Here is an 18,127-nt window from a genome sequence, read left to right as displayed (position 1 = left end):
CAGGTCTTGGACACACAGGTGTGTGTGTCCTGAGCTAAAGCCAACCTAGCACTCCCACACCACACCAGCTGCATGCTGGCACACAGTGATAAGTCACAGTGTTGTGCTGCTGCACCAGGCATAGTGGTTGGGTCTCACTCTGGATTTGTGCCCATAGGGCTCCCAATTCCCACTGCAAGTCCAACTGACCCAGCACTTGAGGGAGTCTGAGGGGTATATATGTTGTTTTCTGTTTGTTTTTTTAATAGTCTGACCTGTCTTGATGCTGGTTTGGTGTCCTGTCTCTGGAAATTTGTCTACGGAAAGCACCAACCTGCAAGGCCCCCACTCCTCTTCAGAAGGACACTCCTGAGAATCTGAAGTTTTGCTGGGAAATTCAATCCAGACATAACTGAGATGACACCTGGTCATTCTCACACTCCAAAAAAGCCTGACAACAGACAAGTTGTAAGCCAGGTATTCTCACTCTGGTATTTCTTGGCCCACTGCTTGTGGATGCTCACCCTCATCCTGCTCTTCCCTTTTCTCCAACACAGAGTGGCTGCCAGCCATACCAACCTGAAACTCCCTAATGCAAACTTCTCACATGGCGACTCATCTGCACAGAAACCCACTGTGCAAGTGCCCTATTGCTACTTCTGTACTGTTGGTCTCCAAAAAAACACAAGAGGAACAAAAGCAGTCCAGAGGATCACTGGGGGAACTGTTTAAGCTGGACTGAAAGGATTCATATAGTTTGTGTCATACATTCTTTTAGGATGGCAGACAGTTACATGGTGGTGAAGTTTCTGCAAATATTTTGTATCATGAGGGTCATGGCTTTCATCTAGAATAAAGGAGGCCATGTTAAATTCCTTCATCTATCAAAAGGGACTTGTAAGAGGTTGGTATAGAGAGTGTAGGTGTATGCTTTAGCTAGATTGCCCTTTCAGAACAAATGTCTCCATTGAGAGAGAGAAGATGGGAAAAGTTATGAAAATCATCATGGGCTTCTGACTTAATGTCAAGGAAAACTAAATGAGGAGGTCACAGGCAGCTGATTAAAACTGAAGAACAAAGCTATGTCTACTAATATTTATGTCCATAGTTATTTTGAAGGGTGTGATCAAAAAAGGTGTTGTTATTCAGTGGTCTATTCAGCAGCATTGCTCCACCTCAGCTACTGCCCATTTGCCCATCTGCAGCAGCAGATCCAGATGTGCCATGAGAACAACCTATGCCATGTCTGTGGCAAACCACTAACCCAGAACACTCAGGGAAAACTGCAGAAGGACAGAATGAGAATGGCCGTGGGAGAATGTTTGTCATGCTATAGCTCTACACAGTGGGTCACACAGACAGGTGTGACTCGTGCAGGGCTAGCCACATGCTACCCATTGATATGGCGTCCTTCAAATGCCCTCTAGTGGCTGTGGCTCTGCCTGGAGGCCTCATCCCCATGGCATAGCTGGGGCAAATCAAGCACTTTGCATGAACATGCAAAGCATCACCTGAAAGCACGTGTGGAAAATACCCAGTGCTCAATGACAGCTCGCAGGTCCCTCACTTCTGGTGGTGCTGTACACAGAGCAGTGCCCAAGAGCGCAGCTTTCTGCTTCGCCAAGCAGAAGAGCCAGGTTGGGAGGGAACCCTGAGACAGCTCAGTCAGAGGTCAATGGGTAAATGTTCCTAACAAATACCTGTGGGATCTGCCACAGACTCAAAAGAGTCTTTGGACGGCGAGGGTCTATTGCTGAAGGTCATAAAGGGTAACTGGGAGATCCTGTGCAAAAGGTGCAACCTGGTGAAGGGATTCAAGGTGCATTGGGAGCTGCAGATTTACTTAAGAGATGGGCAAAGGAATGACCACCCCTTTTTCCCATCATCATGGAGCACAGTGCTGGTTTCTGAGGTCTCTGATATGGCTGTGCAATCTCCACTTTCAGGTAGGGGCTCTGTCTGACCTGCATCTGAAGGCTTTAAAGGGGAAGAGCATCTTGGGTTGGCTTCTGCTGCAGAAGATCACAAGAAGTCAAATTGCTGTGACACTGACAGTCAAAACAATTGACAGGGAAGCCAACCAAAAATCCCCTCACACATCCTCTCTTGATTTTTCAAGACTTTTGTCCTCTTAGTATTACAGAGCTGCTATTTTTATCTTGCAGGCCAGTACTCACCGCTTGCTCTTTGGTTCCCCCCTGCTAGGATAACATTTGGGAACAGCACAGCTCTTGCTTTCGTGAGTCTGTGAATGCTGAGTGATTTTGTAATGCTGGATTTTGTACTGCAGACCTCTCACACCTGCTGCAGACCACCATAAATGATTTTAGTCAAGTCATTTTGAAAAGTTGCACTGCCTGTGTGTGAAGTGGCAGAGCTAGAGAAATACTGTCTCTCGCCCTGGTTCTTTGCAGCTGTATTGAGTGTGTAAACTATGTGGGGTGGAGATCACCTTCTAGGGCATTTGTGCAGCACATAGCATAATGAGGTCTAGGAAACGTAATATTTTCCTGCCCAGAAAAGCAGAGAAGAAAATAAGGCACTGAATCCTTATGTGAAGACTGCCCTGATCTATGCTGTGTGTATGTGTAAATTACAACAGATGATGCACTTAGCAATTATGTTCTTTGCATACATAAGCAGGAACAACAGCTCCCAAACTGCCAATATCTCTCTCAGTTCTCACTGAACGGCTGCGTGTCACATGGTCACACAGCAAGGGGGCTCGAGGAAATGAGAGGAAGGAATGACAGAGGAGGAAGCTTCAAATGGGGAGATGCATCCCTCTCCAACAGGGAAATGAACAACTGCATCTTTTTTTAAAGACTCTGAAATTCACCTGCATTTTAAGCCCTCTCTTGTTTAGGGAGTTTGGTTTGAGCAACAGACATTTCAAACTAGTTTTGAAAGCAGAAAAGTGTCTTCAGCTAACCATGCCTCGGTGTGTGCAGCCTGAGGCTGGCTGTGCAGTGGGCTGCCTTTTGATCAGCTCTGTTTTCTGGCCTTCGCTGTGTGTCTCCTGGATCATCACATAAAAGAAAAACAAAACACCTCCCTCAAAAAAAAACCCCAATGAAAACAGCACAAGCAAGAGCAACTCTTATTTTTCTTTTCTTCTGGTAGACCACCTCTGAGAATTTCTGTGCTTCATCCCCTACACTGAATTGCACATCTCCGTTTACACAAGAACCGTGCAAGACAGTAAGCACTAGTGCCAAAGATGTTACCCCTCCCATCCGTATTGGCTGTCTATCAAGCTCTTCCTACAAGCTCCCAGAAAGTTGGGGAGAGGGTACAGGAGCTTGTGTGTGGCTTAGGACTCCCATGCTGGCTTCTCCTAACAAAGGGTTACTTCAGCCCTTGAAAAGCTTTACACTGACATGCTGATGAAGGACAACTGCTGTTTCTACAAATGTGTTGATATCCAGATAATGTTTTGCATCACCTGACACACAGCCTTTCTGCAATTATGGTGTCTGCTGTCTTTTCATCTTCCCTGCAGGCTTCAGGAGAAAGAAACTCATGGCTTCATCTGCATGTGAAAATAGGTTGAGACCTCCAAATGCAGACATTTGAAAGATGACATAATTTGGCATGAGTCAGCATGATTGGCAGGTCAAAGCATAATGCTGGTTCTTGCAGCTCAAAAGCTCGTAGTAAATTGGTGGAGCTGTGAAGCTTACCGTGCCACAGCCTATGCGGTACATCTCTTGATATTTCCTCTCTACATGTACGCTGAACAGCTTTTTGATAGTTTATGTTATTCAGACCACATCAGGGCTCAGAAAGGGAGAGAGAAGACAGAAACAAAGGTGACCTGAGCATCTGACAGGTAGCCAGTGAAGCAATGACCCCAGGTGTGAAGTCACTTAGGGCAAGCTTTTGAAATGACACAGCCTGTTGGGTGGTTCTGAGCTCTGTTTAAAAACTGGGCTAGAATTATTGCAATGGAAACAGCTGGATACTGAGGGATTTAAAAAATCTGGCTCTTTTTTAGCTGCCTCCATGGGAACTGAGCTAAATTGAAAACCTGGCCTTGACTGGGCATGCTGAGCACTTTAAAATTGGTCCTTCTGCTCTTTGGAAAGTTCAACTGATGTTGTGTTCTGCCAGTATTTGAGATTTCCTTGTTTTCAACGGGAGACTTTCTCAAGTATTACTGCTCTGTTCTACATTTTTTGCTGCTGCTTTCTTTTTCAGCTGACACAAACATCAGTGCCTGTCAATTTCAGAATCTGTTCCAGGCTCTATATGCCAGTGGTTACAGCCTGTTAATTCCTTTGCTTACATACCAAAAGGCAGAAGCAGATATCTGTCACCTTGCTACTTGTTGCCTTTGAATTTTAGCCTGAATGGGTGTCTGCATCTTTCAGCCTGAGTTCAGAATAATGCTAAAATTCAAGTCTTATCTGCAGGAGGAATTCTCTCCAGCAAAAGGCCCAGCCAAATTTGGGGCCCTGTTGTACTCACTGTTGTGCAAACAAAGCCTGTGTGCTTTCTGCAGAGTAAACAGACAATATTGACATGGAGCAGCAGGAGAGACAGAAGGTATGAAGGGTTGAAGCAACTTAGATCACGATGCACAAATCATGGACAGCCAAGATGAGAACAATACTTGTATCAAATTGATATCCTTGTGTTTCACTCACAAACACAGCTGGACAAGTGTGTTTGCTGCTTTCAGCAACCAGTGAAGGGTTATTAACAATTGGCAATAAAAATAAGATGGGGGATTTCAAACATAGGCAGAGAAGCATATGATAAAAGTCTTTTATAGGGCTGCACCCAGTTATTTAGCATGGATGGCTGCCAGTTGACAAGTGAGCTCTTCTAACAGCATGCTGTGATGCTCTTGTGGGAATGTGAGAGGTGTCAGGACAGAATACCTCTATCACTCGTGTCAGCTGCACACTGCTGGGAAATGGTGATCGGTGCTGTGTAGTACATTAGTGCATTTGGATGCTCTTGCCTCCAGCACAGGGATATGAATGTACCAGCAGTGCTGGCTAGATGATTATGATGTGACTTCGGGGCATAGTACAAATTCCATGGAAACAAGCTGTTGACTGTTTTCAGCAGTCTGAATCGAAAGGGCCAAGGCAATGCAGCAGGCAGCAAGCTAAATTTTTTTTCCCATGAAGCTCTGGTCTTTGTATGGGCAAGGAGCCTTTTACTGCTTCTCTGAAGCTGAAGAGCGCTGGTAAATAGAGACCTTATGCCAGATGGAGAGTATGCAGATGTTTGTGCTTTCATAGAAAAGGTACAAGGCTGGTTTGAACCGCTTGACTGTCTGGGTACTAACAGGCTAACTCCCTGTTGGCTTCCTGAATCAAAAACGTCTCCTACTGGGCAGTGAAGTCAAAACTAAGAGTTTGGCAAAAGCAGGAGAGATACTCCTCCCGCCCTCCCTGAATCTGTGAACCTCTTGCTGCACCACTCATGTCTGTTCAGAAGAGAGCAGCCAGCTTCTCCTTCACCCCATACCTCAACAGACTTCATTCCTGTGGTAACACCATCTTCGCATTTGCATGCAAAATATTGTTTAAGCTACACTCTATGTTATTTAGGTTGGCCATTAGTGATAAAATCATTCTGGTGGGGTGGGGGGCTATGGGAGGGAAACCCCATCTTGTTTTGCTTCTTCTGAGTCCCGAATGGGTTTCTTAAAAAAAATATCTTGACAGAAAGAGGAGAGGGAAGACCAGCATTGATTGCTGCTAGGGAAAAGAGCCTTTTGTTGCATAAACTTCACCATGAATTACACACTTTTCTTCCCATATTAAGGACCATACTGCCTTTTGATCTTGTGCCTGTGACCACAAGCTTGAGTGCAGGAGAGGATGTCTCTCTGTCCTTTGCAAAAGCTGCCTCTCATCTGCAGTCTGTTCTTTCTCCTCTCTCTGGGTGGTAGCAAGGACAGGCTGCACCCTCCACAGGGCAGATGGTGTTTGAGTGTCTTTTTGGGATCTGCACTGTACCCACTGTCAAACCTAGTACTTTAAAATTAGAGCATTTTCTGTATGAGACACTAAATTCACTGTCTTCTTGATATTATAGTCCTACTATATGTCTTGTTGGTGAGTAAATCCTAATAAAAGCCTGGCATAGATTAGAACCTGGGCTCCAATACCAGATACTGCTAGTAGCCCCTTCCTGACTGAAGATTTGCTGTGGGTCACGTGGTTCCAGTTTGAAGGAGATTTTCCCTTCTGTTTCTTCAGCACATCCAGAATGGGGGGAGGAATGTGCTCCCTGATGTGCATTCTTTCCCACTGCTATTTCTGGCTGTGCACAGTCCGCTCCTTCACAGTGACTGGACCAGGGCATTTAGTTACTGAATAGTCTGTTATGGGAGACTGAACAGATTTCCCTACAGTGAGAGAACAATAATCTTGTGATCATTCAGTGGTTGTTTGGGTTTTGGTGGTGGTGTTGGGGTTTTATTTGGTTGGTTTTTATATGTGTGTTTTGTTGTTTGGTTGTTGTTTTGTTTTTTTTTTTATCCTGAATAGTTACATGCTACTAGAGTTACATGTATCTTAAGCAAACAGAGATCCATAAACGTGCTTCTGGTTTTGTGCAAATTTTTTGTTACAGCAAGAGGTCCATTTGTGAAAAGGGAAATACAGAGATTTGCTGCATACGCTGCAGCGAAACATGAGAATGTGACATGAAACCCAGCATCCAAGCTAAGGGGGAGAAATATCTCGGGCACAAACATCAGCCTCATGCTTCATCTTCATGCCTTCCTGTATTTAGGTGGTAGCCATTAGATATTTACACATGCAACCTAACAGCTTTCATTAGGATAGATGCAAGAATGAGCCTTGGAGGTCTGAGAGATAGCAAACCTCCCCCAGAAATGACAAGAAGACATGAAACAAAGTATGGAAAAGTTAATTCCTTCATCTTGAGAAGATTTACCACTCCCACCCTTGTGGTGGCTGGCAATGGAATTTTGTTTGTCCCCCTCACTTTGCTTTTCCACCCACAGTTTTGTGCATGTGAAAAAAATGGCCATCTGAACATCCTCAGAGGCACAGCAATCTCTGCAGTGAACCCTCCCACCGACGCACTAAATAAGGCGCCTCCTGCTCCTGGGACAAGGAAGGCAGCAGGGCGTGCATGTCCCTTCAGCCTGCATGCTGCTGACAGAGCATGCTGTTGAACAACACATGAGCAGCAAGCACCAGTGTGAGGGTGGAGGCCTGTACCACAGAAGCTCCAGAGGCTTCTTTCGTGCTCCCTCCCCAAGGTGTCCTCATGCACAAACACAGTGCTGCTGTTTCACCCAAATGAAACAGGCACCAGTACTGTAAAGCCAGGCTCAAACGGTCAGTGAGGAGGATGACTCATGGATGATGGTAGGTCTGTAATTTAAAAGCATAATTAAAAAAATAGTTGTTAAAACAGTTCTTAACCAGCTGCAAAAGCATCCTCATGAGGAGTGTGGCAATTAGGAATTATCTTTGTTTGAAACAGGGAATATTTTCCAGCAATGCATAAAAACCTGGATGTAAACTAGGCAGTAGGTGGAGAGATTTATTTTAATGACCTCACCTCTCTGTTTGCTCTTCTCAGTATACAGGTGGCACCAAAGAAAATCATTAATCCATGAATCGGCCAAGTCAGTGCTATTACAGAAATTAAAATCTTCTATCCCTATGGTGCAAACAAATTAGGCGGTGAAGTGCATAATCTAGCGTCTTCACCCCACATTGTATAAGGTACACGTGACACACAAGAACAGTCACCACAGTAGATCTCTCAGATTAATAATCTTTCTGTGCCTAACTGATACGCAATATAACAGCAAGAACATAGCTTCATGGATAAATAAAATGGTAAAAAATATGTCCATGCAATGAATTAACAGGGAAAATGAGGTGTGCACATATGCAGTAAAGTAGGCATATGTTGCAAATCTATCTCTCTTCACTCTGTTACTGCCCAGAGAAGTGTACTTATATTTAATCCAGCTCTGGTGCACATGACAGGAAATCTGCAGCTGTCAGTGGTGTTATGTACTGCAAACTCCACACATCCATTGTAAAACTGTGCTCATTATAAGAAGTAAAATACAGTACCTGAATCTTAACCGAGGTATTAATAATGAAAATGGATTACATGCATCCTGTTTGCTGAGCAATTATTCCAGGGAATGAATTGATTTTAGCTTTTGCCTTACTGACTGAATGGCAGAACATGTATTTGCATGCAGTTTCTCTGATCTGGAGAAAATGTCAGAAACTTTATAAACTTTAAGGAGAAATTGAAAGGGGCTGGGTTTTTTGCTTTAGCTATGTGCAAGTAAAACATCTGTGTTATTAATCAGGGAAAGAAAGTTCATAAATATTTACTATAATATAACATTTAATCAGAAGTCTGCATAATCATAAGATTTTATACACTGGACTGTAATACATTTCCAAATGTGTATCATTGAGGCTTTGTTGACAGGGCCGTTAATAAGAACCCTGATATTGTGTAATGGACACACATTTAGGTGATGCAGTAGGTTTCATTTTACTGCAAACTTCAGTTGTAGACTACTTGAACTGCTTAAAAAAGCTTTTGGTTCCTGCTGAGCTGTTATATGTGCAGAAAATATATGAAATACTTCACTCTTACCAGTGTGCCATTCTGGGCCTTCACCTGTGTCCAAGCTATTGGCTGTGCACAGGGCAAGCTCTGTGCACATCCCAGTGCAGGCAGCCTGATTCTTTCAACCTCTCCTCTGAAGAGCCCTCTTGCCTAGACAGGAATATTGAAATGGTGCATGGGAATTGGGCTCAGTCAGGACAAGGACCATCTTTGCTATACAGTTTCAAGGGGAACTTACCCTTGAAAGTTATCCCTTTGAAGGAAACTAGCCTACTTTAAAGAGCAGGAAATACAAAAGCCTGAAACTGTCAAGACAATAGTTGATTGCAAGGATCCTCTTGCTCTCCACAAGAGCCAGAATCTACCTGAATTCACTGGTGACATTTCTTGTTGTGGAGGGTGTTCTGGATTTTTTCTAAACAACCCCAAATGTGGTTTGAAACAGAATCATTTCACCCAGGGTCAAGACTACATGTGAGAACTTGCCTTCTGTTTGCACTTTCATGGTCTGAAGCGGCAGCTGCAGAGCAGCAGCATGCTCTTTGAAAAGGACAATTTGCACCTGAAAGAGCGTTTGAACCAAAAACCTCTGAAAGCAGGATGGAGAAGCACCTTTCTAGTACTCGCTGCCTCACAAGCAAGCAGGACAGGGCCGGCAGCAGAGGGTAGGACTGTCCCTTCTATGGTCAGTGCCTCGGGATGCATCTCATCACGCCTGCAACCAGGCTGCGGTATGCATGGCAATGAGTGGTTCAGCTGCTAACTTTTCAACACATAAAAAAGGGAATTACAGTATTTCATACTTAATGTAATGACTGTCTGGTTGAACACTTATAGCCAATAAATAATAGGCTTGGGGTCAGGTATTCCTTGGCAGCTAATGGCCACCTGTGCTAAAAGCTGACGGCTGCTGCAGTAATTCATTAAGCAATGGGAAATGGCCTTTACATCAGTCATTATGGCACCAAAAGAAAAGTTTTGTTTCAAATGTAATCAGCTTTATGACAGTATTGACACTTCTAAGTGAAAATGGGAGTAGGCTAATACACAGAGAAATGTGGTGGACACACAGCCAAACTTGTGCTCTTGCAGGGAAGAGACCCAGCTTGCATGAAGTGTGTTAATGTCTTGGTGCCAAAAGCAGAAGATTGGAAGGGAGAACTAGTATTATCTTTCTAGATAGAAAGCACTACATCCTTTACAACTTACACAGAAATCAGTGGTAATTTTATCCCTAATGCCAGCGGCCTAGGATGCTACCAGTGGCCCCCACCTGCACAGCATAATATTTATCATTGGTATGCATATGTGAAAGGAAGAAGGAGGTCCAGCACAGGTGAGTCATGAAGGACCAAGAAGACAATCACATCGGCACTATTATTTGACCTCAGGCTTCTTTCTCTAATTCTATTACCTTTTTAATCATTTGAATCCATGGAAAGGCTTTCACCACTGTTGCCAAGAAAGGGATGATCATAGGAGAAAGATAAGCAGCAGAATAATGAGGTAGCCACAACGGCAAATGGAAAAGAGCAGGTAATTTGAAATTTGAAACAGGGCAAAATAAAAGATTGAACTTGCAAACAGAAGCCAATGGAATGACAGTGTAGAAAGAATTAGAGCAAAATTAAAAGACAGAGGTGGAAGGTGGTAAAATATTGCTTTCATGTCCCAGTGCAAAATGTGTATTAATGTTTCAATAAAGGACAAAGGGTGGAATCATTACATCATACCATAACCTTAAATGAATCAGGGAACTCTTGCAGCAAATTATTATATATTTTGTGTGTGTGTATATGTAAAAAATATGTGTAAATTCACCCTCACTGCAGAAACTCCTGTCCAATTTCTCCACTTCTGCAGAATTGTTTCGAAGTCTGTCTCATCTTTACTAACAATGGTTTTAGTGCTCATGGTTTCTGAGGTGAAAATGAAAAGTTGAACAGTATGTGAGTCTTTCAAAGTTTGCTGACAGCCTGAAGAAACACTGAAAAAGTATGGACTTCCTGAATTCTGATATCTGAAGTTAATAGTCTGCATCTTATTAAAAATAAAGACAATATAAAATTCTATATAATACCCCATTAATATGAGATTTACTGAATGCATAATTACTCTACTGAAGTATTTCTGTATCTTCCACAGTGTTTTGCAAATTCCAGAAGATCCTCTATGAAGACAGAATTGGCTGCAAGTGGAGTAAAACTTTGAGACCTGGCTGTTTAGCAGACAACTGTTGGCAATTTTTGTCACTGTGCAATGCAGTGCCTTGGTATATTTACACCCACTGAAAACTGTGACTTTGAGAAGACATGATCACATGCATCTGCACACTCATGCTCCTTGTCTCCTTCAAGAAGATGCACCAGATACTTTTGCAGGAAGACTTTAAAATATAGAGAAAACCTATTCAGACTGGAAATTTGTTTTTATTTCCTTAAAAAAAAAAAAGGGTACTTAAAAGGTCATCTAATGGAGGCACATGTCATCCCATCAACAAAGAAAATGACTGAAGTAAATTATAACAGTTATTACAAAAGTATGAGGTCAAGTGCCAATGTTGTGGAAATGACTTATGCAAGAGTCATTCAAAGGGAAAATTTTGACCAAAAAGGAACTATGGAAGGAACATAAAATGTCAGATTTTTGAAAATCTTATGACCTATTTGTTTTTAAGCACAGATTAGGATAAATTTTTTATAACTACAAGAAGATATACATAGTTTTCTTCTCCTGTTCAAGGGAAACCACTGAAAAATAAGGTAGAAATTGATTTTAAAGCAAGATGGTGCTCCACACAAACTCAGAATATGGAACCATACCTTTTTCTAAGTGGTTTTATCCAGCTCTGAAACAGACAAAGCTCAGGCCATGCAGAAGTCCTTCTCATGAACATCCTACAAATTAATATAGCCAAGGAGAAGAAAATGAGAGCATCTGCAAAAAGTGATTATTGCAGGTGAGGAGGCATTTGGTTTAATTCTATGTGAAGACAAGAGTGGTGGGGCCATCTGTGTTGTACTAACAATAATTAATCCTAAAGAAAATGAATCCTCCAGCACCTTTAAAAATACAAGGTTTTTTCATGTTTTGGAGACCAAAACTGGACTCAAGCTGTATTACCTAATGGGCATTATGCACTACCTAATAGGCAAGAATACTAATAAGTCTGAGGTCCCTCCAGTCACTGTGCAGTGTTTTTAGTGGCAAGAACATCCTCCCTCTCTCATATCACTGATAGCACCAATTTCACAAAGAAAAGTAAGTAACGAGTAATTTTGAACAGCAGGTAATGACAGTACTGGTCTTTATTCTTACTTGTGCCAAAACCCCTTTTACACCAATTTGAGAGACTAGAGAGTCCTAAAAGCAGCACTTTACCACGTGTTGAGCAACCATAATGAACAGGAAAATCAAACCCATTACTTGAGAGAGGGTATGATAAAATGCCTGGCTGCCAATAACCCACACATGGGTGTCTCACTCACTGGGAGACTAAGGAAGAAACACATCAAAGTAACTAGGAAGAGAAATTATTCCATTAGCTGCAGAAGTGAGGGAAAACCACTTCCAAGTAAGGTGGCATTGTGTCTCTGGAAGGACAGAGAGCTTCTCTGCCACTCTCAAGCTGGTTTTGCAGACAGTAAAAGGTGGTGGGAATAAGAAAAAAGGAAAGAACAGGTTTTTCTAAAGCTAGAACACTGGTCATCTGAAGAATCTACTAACTCTGCAAGATAGGGCACTGTGCAGACAGACGCAGCTAAAGATGCCTGGAGAGACAGGAAAGAAAAGACAAAAGAGAAGACAAAAACTGAGAAAATATCACTAGGGGAAACTTAGAGGGGGGAAAGAGTCAAAAGCAAAAGGGAGAAAAATGAGAAGGAAAAAACCAAAACCACCAAACCTCAAACAGATGTTTCTAATAGGAGTCTGGGATGCCAATACAGCACAAGTCCGAGCCTAAGAGAAAACACAAAACAAGACATAAGAGGATAATTTTTCTTCCAATTTGTCCTTGTTTGTTACGTGTCCTGATTCCACTTCTAAAAAGGGAAACTCTCTGGCTAAGAAAAAGTCTTACCCTTTCTCTGCTGTTGCTGCTTACTTTCTCATCTGCCACCCCCATTATTGGAATTTTTTTCACTATGACTATTGACATTTTCTCTATCAACAAGCAGCTGCATTGAGGTACAATGTGATACACCTGGGCAGAGTGGGATTTGGGGGATGACACTGGGGAGAAAAGGGTGGTAGTGACACTCAAAGCCCACAGTGGTCTCAGAGAGATATTTCCCATGAGAAAGGCATGCAGGCATCATGCACCCACATGATGGCTGCTAAAGAACAGGGTTATAAGAGGTGTTGATTTCAGTTGCAATGAAACATTTCACAGATGTGCCCTATACGCAGGGCACAGAGACATTAACCTCAGGTAACTTCAGCAATGCTTTAGTAACCTGGTGCAGCATGGCACCCCTGAAGCTCTGCTGCTCTCTGCAGCCCCTGTGGTACCAAGCCTGGCCCCAGCGCTTCAATATCCAGCTCCACCACTCTGCTCTATCCACAGAGGGCAAGGGGAGTTCAGTCTTGCAGAGTGTTCCAGGTTGCGTGTCCCCAGCCTCTGTCACCAGAAACCCTCTGAGTCTGACCTTGGAAAATGTGCAGAACTATTCTCTACAGTTTTCCTAGCTGTGGGGGTGGCCTGAGGCCGCAGTTTTCACTGTGTGAGTGATATCCCCCACACTTGTAAAAGACAAGCATTTAATGGACCATCTGTCTATAGTCTCCTCATGGTCTACCGTGTTCCTGGCAAAACGGTGTTCCTGGCAAAACGGTGACTCCCATTATGTTTTGAGCTCCCATTCCCTCAGATTCATTAAATCACTACGTGTGCGAAGGTAAAATCTTGATGCAATAGGATGGGATAGAAACGGCTGAGAATTGAAGGGGAATTATAAATAATTCTGAAATGGTAGCAGCTATTGCTTTGCATAATGCCTACCCAACCCCAAATTGATGTGGCAGATGGAGGCAGAGAAAACAGGTTACATGCCTGCAGTGTCAGTGTACTGACAGGCTTTACTCTGCCAAGTAGCTCAATGACTTGCCATGCCTCTGTTAGAGTGGTTTCTAAGAGGACATGAAATTGCAGTTTAGATTGGGATTTATGACTGCTTTTCATGTCAGAAGAGTGTGTTGAAGCACAAATTTACCTGCAAGTATCAGCCCTCGGGTTAGAAAAGAACTACTTTGTAGAAGGCAAGATGTTTATTATTTGCATATAGAGAGCAAATAGTAAGCTTCAGTCTAAATCTTCTAATAAGAAGCACCCTGAAAAATTCCATTATAATCATGTTATTTTTCACTCTGACTTTAAGACAAAGAAAATTCAAATAAAAACTGCTCACTTTTATTTGCCTCCAAATTCATGTTGCTTTTTGCTGCTTTACTACTTCATTACTTTATTACTGTTCTGTTCTGTTCACACCAGTACACACAAGACCGGGCTATCTTAATTTTGCTAACTACACACTTAAAATCAGAACTTGGAACCTAGGAAGCTAGGTGTGGAGTTCCTCTCAATACCTGCCCCGAAAGGACTGTCCTGGGAGCACTGTATCATTTGTCTGAACAGTCAGCAGTCAATGATGTTTTCAGTCCTACTATAAATACTGGGCTGTGTTTGAAGAAACACCATTTCAGAGCTGCATAGTTTGCTACCAAAGCCAGATTTTTCTATAACCTATGCATGACCCATGGATCTGTACCTATGTTTCACCACAGGCTGCACATAAAAATAATTTCTGCAGTATTTTGATGAAAAAGTATATTTCACATTAAACAGTGATAATTACTTCAGCAGACTTTAATTTCAAAGGCAGGTATGAGATAGGATAGCTGAGGGCTGAAGCAATGTGAAACAGGCTGACATTCAGCGTGTACAGAATACTGGCCTAATATATGCTGGTTTATACCTGACAGAGTCTGTAACTAAGCACATACAACTAACACAGTTTATAGGTGTGAGGGTCTGACTATCCAGGAGCCAAGCTGTTTTCAAATTGTCTTGCTAATGTATTTTCTAAAGAAAAACACACCTGCATTCAAACCTAAATAAGTCTATGTACAGCTAATTTAGGCAAGGAGGAAAAAAATGCTTTTGTACCACCTTGAATTTCTGCTTCCCAAGAATTGGTTTCTTTCCAGTGTCCTGGACACTAACCACACCTACCCGCTCCATCCCAGGGCTATGAAACCTGTAGTCGCCGACAACCGACAACCGCAATGCACTATCAGGCAGGGGGTGCCAGGTCGCTGTGGCAGTGTGCTCCACACCCCTCATCCTGACCTGACAATGAACAACCGTATTCAGCTCCAGCTGGAGCCGGGCGTTTGACTGGAGCAGCACGCCTGTCTCACAGAACACATAACGGGTGCAGCCCAACAAGCAAAACAACTGAGTGACGGCCGGGCTGCGGCGGGGGCCTCTCAGCCTGGTGTTGCTTCTGTGAGGGCCAGGAAGACCCCGCACAGCTGTGACCATCAATCTGGGTCCGCACCCAATCCTCCCCGCTCCGCGCTGAACCATCGGGCCCAACCGACCTTCCCGAACTGACACCTTGCTAAGGGCCAGTCGGCACACAGTGACTGACAGCCCCACCTCACCACGAGTGTAAAATCTGGCAAGTTGGAAATTTTTTCCCCCCAGGGACAAGAACTCTAACTACGGGGTGGGTGGATGGGCCTGGACCTCTCTCCTCCCCAAGCAGGGATGCCTCCTTGGCAAGGTTTGCACCTCCGACTACGGTGGACGTTACCCGGGATAATACTACTAACAGCAGCGCTGTACTTTCAATTCAAGCTCAAATTTTGCAGTAAGTGTATTTATCAATGGCAATTCTGAACTTGTTCCATTTGTTGCCTTAATGAAACATCTGGGTTTTTTTCAACTTTGCCAAACAGTTTCAGTGAGAGTCCTTAAACTGGGCTCTGACAGGCAAACGTTAACTGGTGAGTGGCTGTATGCAGTTAGACTTAAACTCGCTGACCAAGTGTGAGACTAGGATTGGATCTAGCAGCACCTAGACTCCCCTCTGAGGAGAAATTTAGAAAGGAAGGGGACCCTCTCCGAACCTAATGGCCCAACAGGATATCTGTCCTTCCTTGCCCACCCCCTGCCACAGCCGTTCATCAGACTCAATGTGACAGACCCCATCGAAGTGGTGGGACCTCAGGCACAGGGGTGCAGCTGCAGGGCCTGGGAAAACTTTTGAGACCCTAGATGCATGTCCTGGTGAGCTGTCTATCTCTTGGGGGATGCCATCATCCCATACCACCATGGTTTTCACAGAAAAGACTAAGACAAGAGAGCCTGAAAGGAAACATCTGTTCAGATGTGGTCAATAAAGGATCAGGCCTTTAAGGTTCTTTGGGGTATGTACCCAGTACCCACCATCCAGTGCAGATGTGCCCAGAGAGACTAAACACATGCTGGCTCCACACAGTGCAGACGTGTTCAGATTAGCTCCAACCCCTGCTATCATACCTGTCTGTTACGGCTCAGAACAAGGATGTGCAAGCTCCATGATGAACATGATGAGGCTCCTTGTCTGAGTTAATAAGATTTGTCCTGCTTCTGATGGTGAAAGAGGCGTAACAGGTAAAGGGGCTCCACATCCCATCCCAAGACATGCACATCAGCACGTTCACACAGGAGCTGTGGGATGGAGCAAAGAACTGAAGGTTGGTTCAACTTGTCCCCATAAGTTTCACTTATTCTGGTGCATTTTGGATGTAGCAGAACTGCTTGTGCCTCTCTGACCTGTACCTGAAGTAATCTGCCATTCATTTAAATGGTACAGCTCTGTTGTGAGATGATTTGAACCAGCATTACAAAGAAGCCTGTGCTTGCCTGGGTCCATAAATCACTCACTAGTACTGGAATGGGTTTTCCGTAGGTGCCACTGCCTGCCTCACAGCTGTATGCCCACAACAGCCTCCCCACAACACAACGACTCAAGGACTGGGTGCTTTCCTGCCTGCTTACTATGGTCAGAAACCCACAATCACCATTTCCTTCTCCAGCGTTTCTAGATGTCTGTTGCTGCTCCACACAACTTGACAGCAAAGATGACGAACTGTCACTGTGGAATCAAGGTTCAGGCATTTCATCCAGGGTGGTAATATATCACGGCTCTCCCCAATTTCTGGTATTTCCCTCTCATTACTGTTGCCTTCACTGATCCTTTCCATGTCTGCCCTCTTATCTGTGTCACTGTCAGCCTTGAGTGACATGGTACCAGGTGCAGTCCCTCACAAAGACAGTGCACCAGCTCACTCCAATCTTTCCTGTCTTGATGTACTCTTTGTGCTTGTCAGGGACTTTAAATTCAAATTAAGTATACTTTCATCATCTTTCCCACCTTTCAGGGGATACTAGCAAGTGCTGTGGCACCAGCTTGGGGGCAGGTAGACAATTATGAGAAAGTTCATCTTAACTGATCCCTTGGAAACACTGCTTCTTTTTGCATTGTGTGTCACATTTAGCTCCTTTGTGTGTGTTTTGAAGATCTCCTCCTAAATTAAACAAATAAACCCTCTGGGATTAAAGTATCCTGTTTTTGCAGACCTCCAGCTGCTTACTGCCACTGCAAAAGGGTAGGTCACACTTCTTTATTCCTACACATCAACTTAGCAGCCACAATGGAGCCAAATGAAGTTTTTTTACTCATTTGGTTTCTGTGGTCTAATACCTGCCAAGTGTTTCACCACAGATCTTTGTCTTGCATCTAACAGCCTCCATGATCCTGAGCTGGCTTGCACCCAGCTACTAGCTGAGCCTGCAACAGCTTAGCTGCTGTGGGCAGCGCAGGCAGTGTGCATTTGGTTCACTGAGGCCACAAGCACATTACATTCAGGCTGGATCTCCACCTCTCAACAGGTCTTGGAGGAAAAAGAAATCCATTTGGGGATTGGTTTGCTTTTGCAGAAATAAGTAACAGCTCTTTTTTTTCATTTCTGTTGCTTTTCCCACATAATAATGAATTAATTAGTTTAGGGACATTTATAAAAACACTGGCATACTTCAAGGTGCTTTTGGAAACTGGGAGACCTAGCAGAGATCGTTTAAAAGGCACACCAAGGCACCAAATGTATTGAACTATGAAAGAGTAAAATTTTTTAAACTGATTTTAAATAGTTTCCAAGTCAATGGAGCATACTGCAAACAAAAATATGAAAGCAACAGAGCAAGAATGGACTTTTATGTTGCAGGGTCCAGTGGTTTCTTGGCTGCATCCACATCAGCCCTTTAGTTTGGATCAGAAGTGCATAGTTCTCCATCACCCCCACTTTTGTTTACACCACAGAGCATGGATCAGACTCCTCTTTTATGAAGCCAAATTGGAAGCTGCACACCAAGATTGCGCCTAATGCACTCCTGACTCAAATGTATGTTCAGTCTGGGGGATCAGAGCAAAATAAGTCTAAAGCAAAAAAAAAATATCTACCACCCTGAAACATACATATTGTGTACGTGCCTCCT

General features: G+C 43.5%; 1 long non-coding RNA gene across 5 annotated transcripts in view; it reads right to left on the bottom strand.

Moving 5' to 3' along the window:
- LOC129782680 (uncharacterized) overlaps nucleotides 1-18,127 on the bottom strand; it is a 66,720-nt gene that overhangs the window by 13,542 nt on the left and 35,051 nt on the right. For 3 of the 5 annotated variants that reach the window (XR_008744710.1, XR_008744709.1, XR_008744713.1), the window contains one exon: nucleotides 8,615-12,543. This is a non-coding gene — a long non-coding RNA (uncharacterized LOC129782680). Of the gene's footprint in view, nucleotides 1-8,614; nucleotides 12,544-18,127 lie in introns of those variants that run through there. The other 2 variants (XR_008744711.1, XR_008744712.1) reach the window with 2 other exon arrangements.

Source organism: Falco peregrinus, chromosome Z (assembly GCF_023634155.1).
Source record: "Falco peregrinus isolate bFalPer1 chromosome Z, bFalPer1.pri, whole genome shotgun sequence".
Classification (NCBI taxonomy): domain Eukaryota; kingdom Metazoa; phylum Chordata; class Aves; order Falconiformes; family Falconidae; genus Falco; species Falco peregrinus.
Note: the sequence above shows the minus strand (reverse complement) of the source record. Positions and strands in the feature narration are given on the sequence as shown.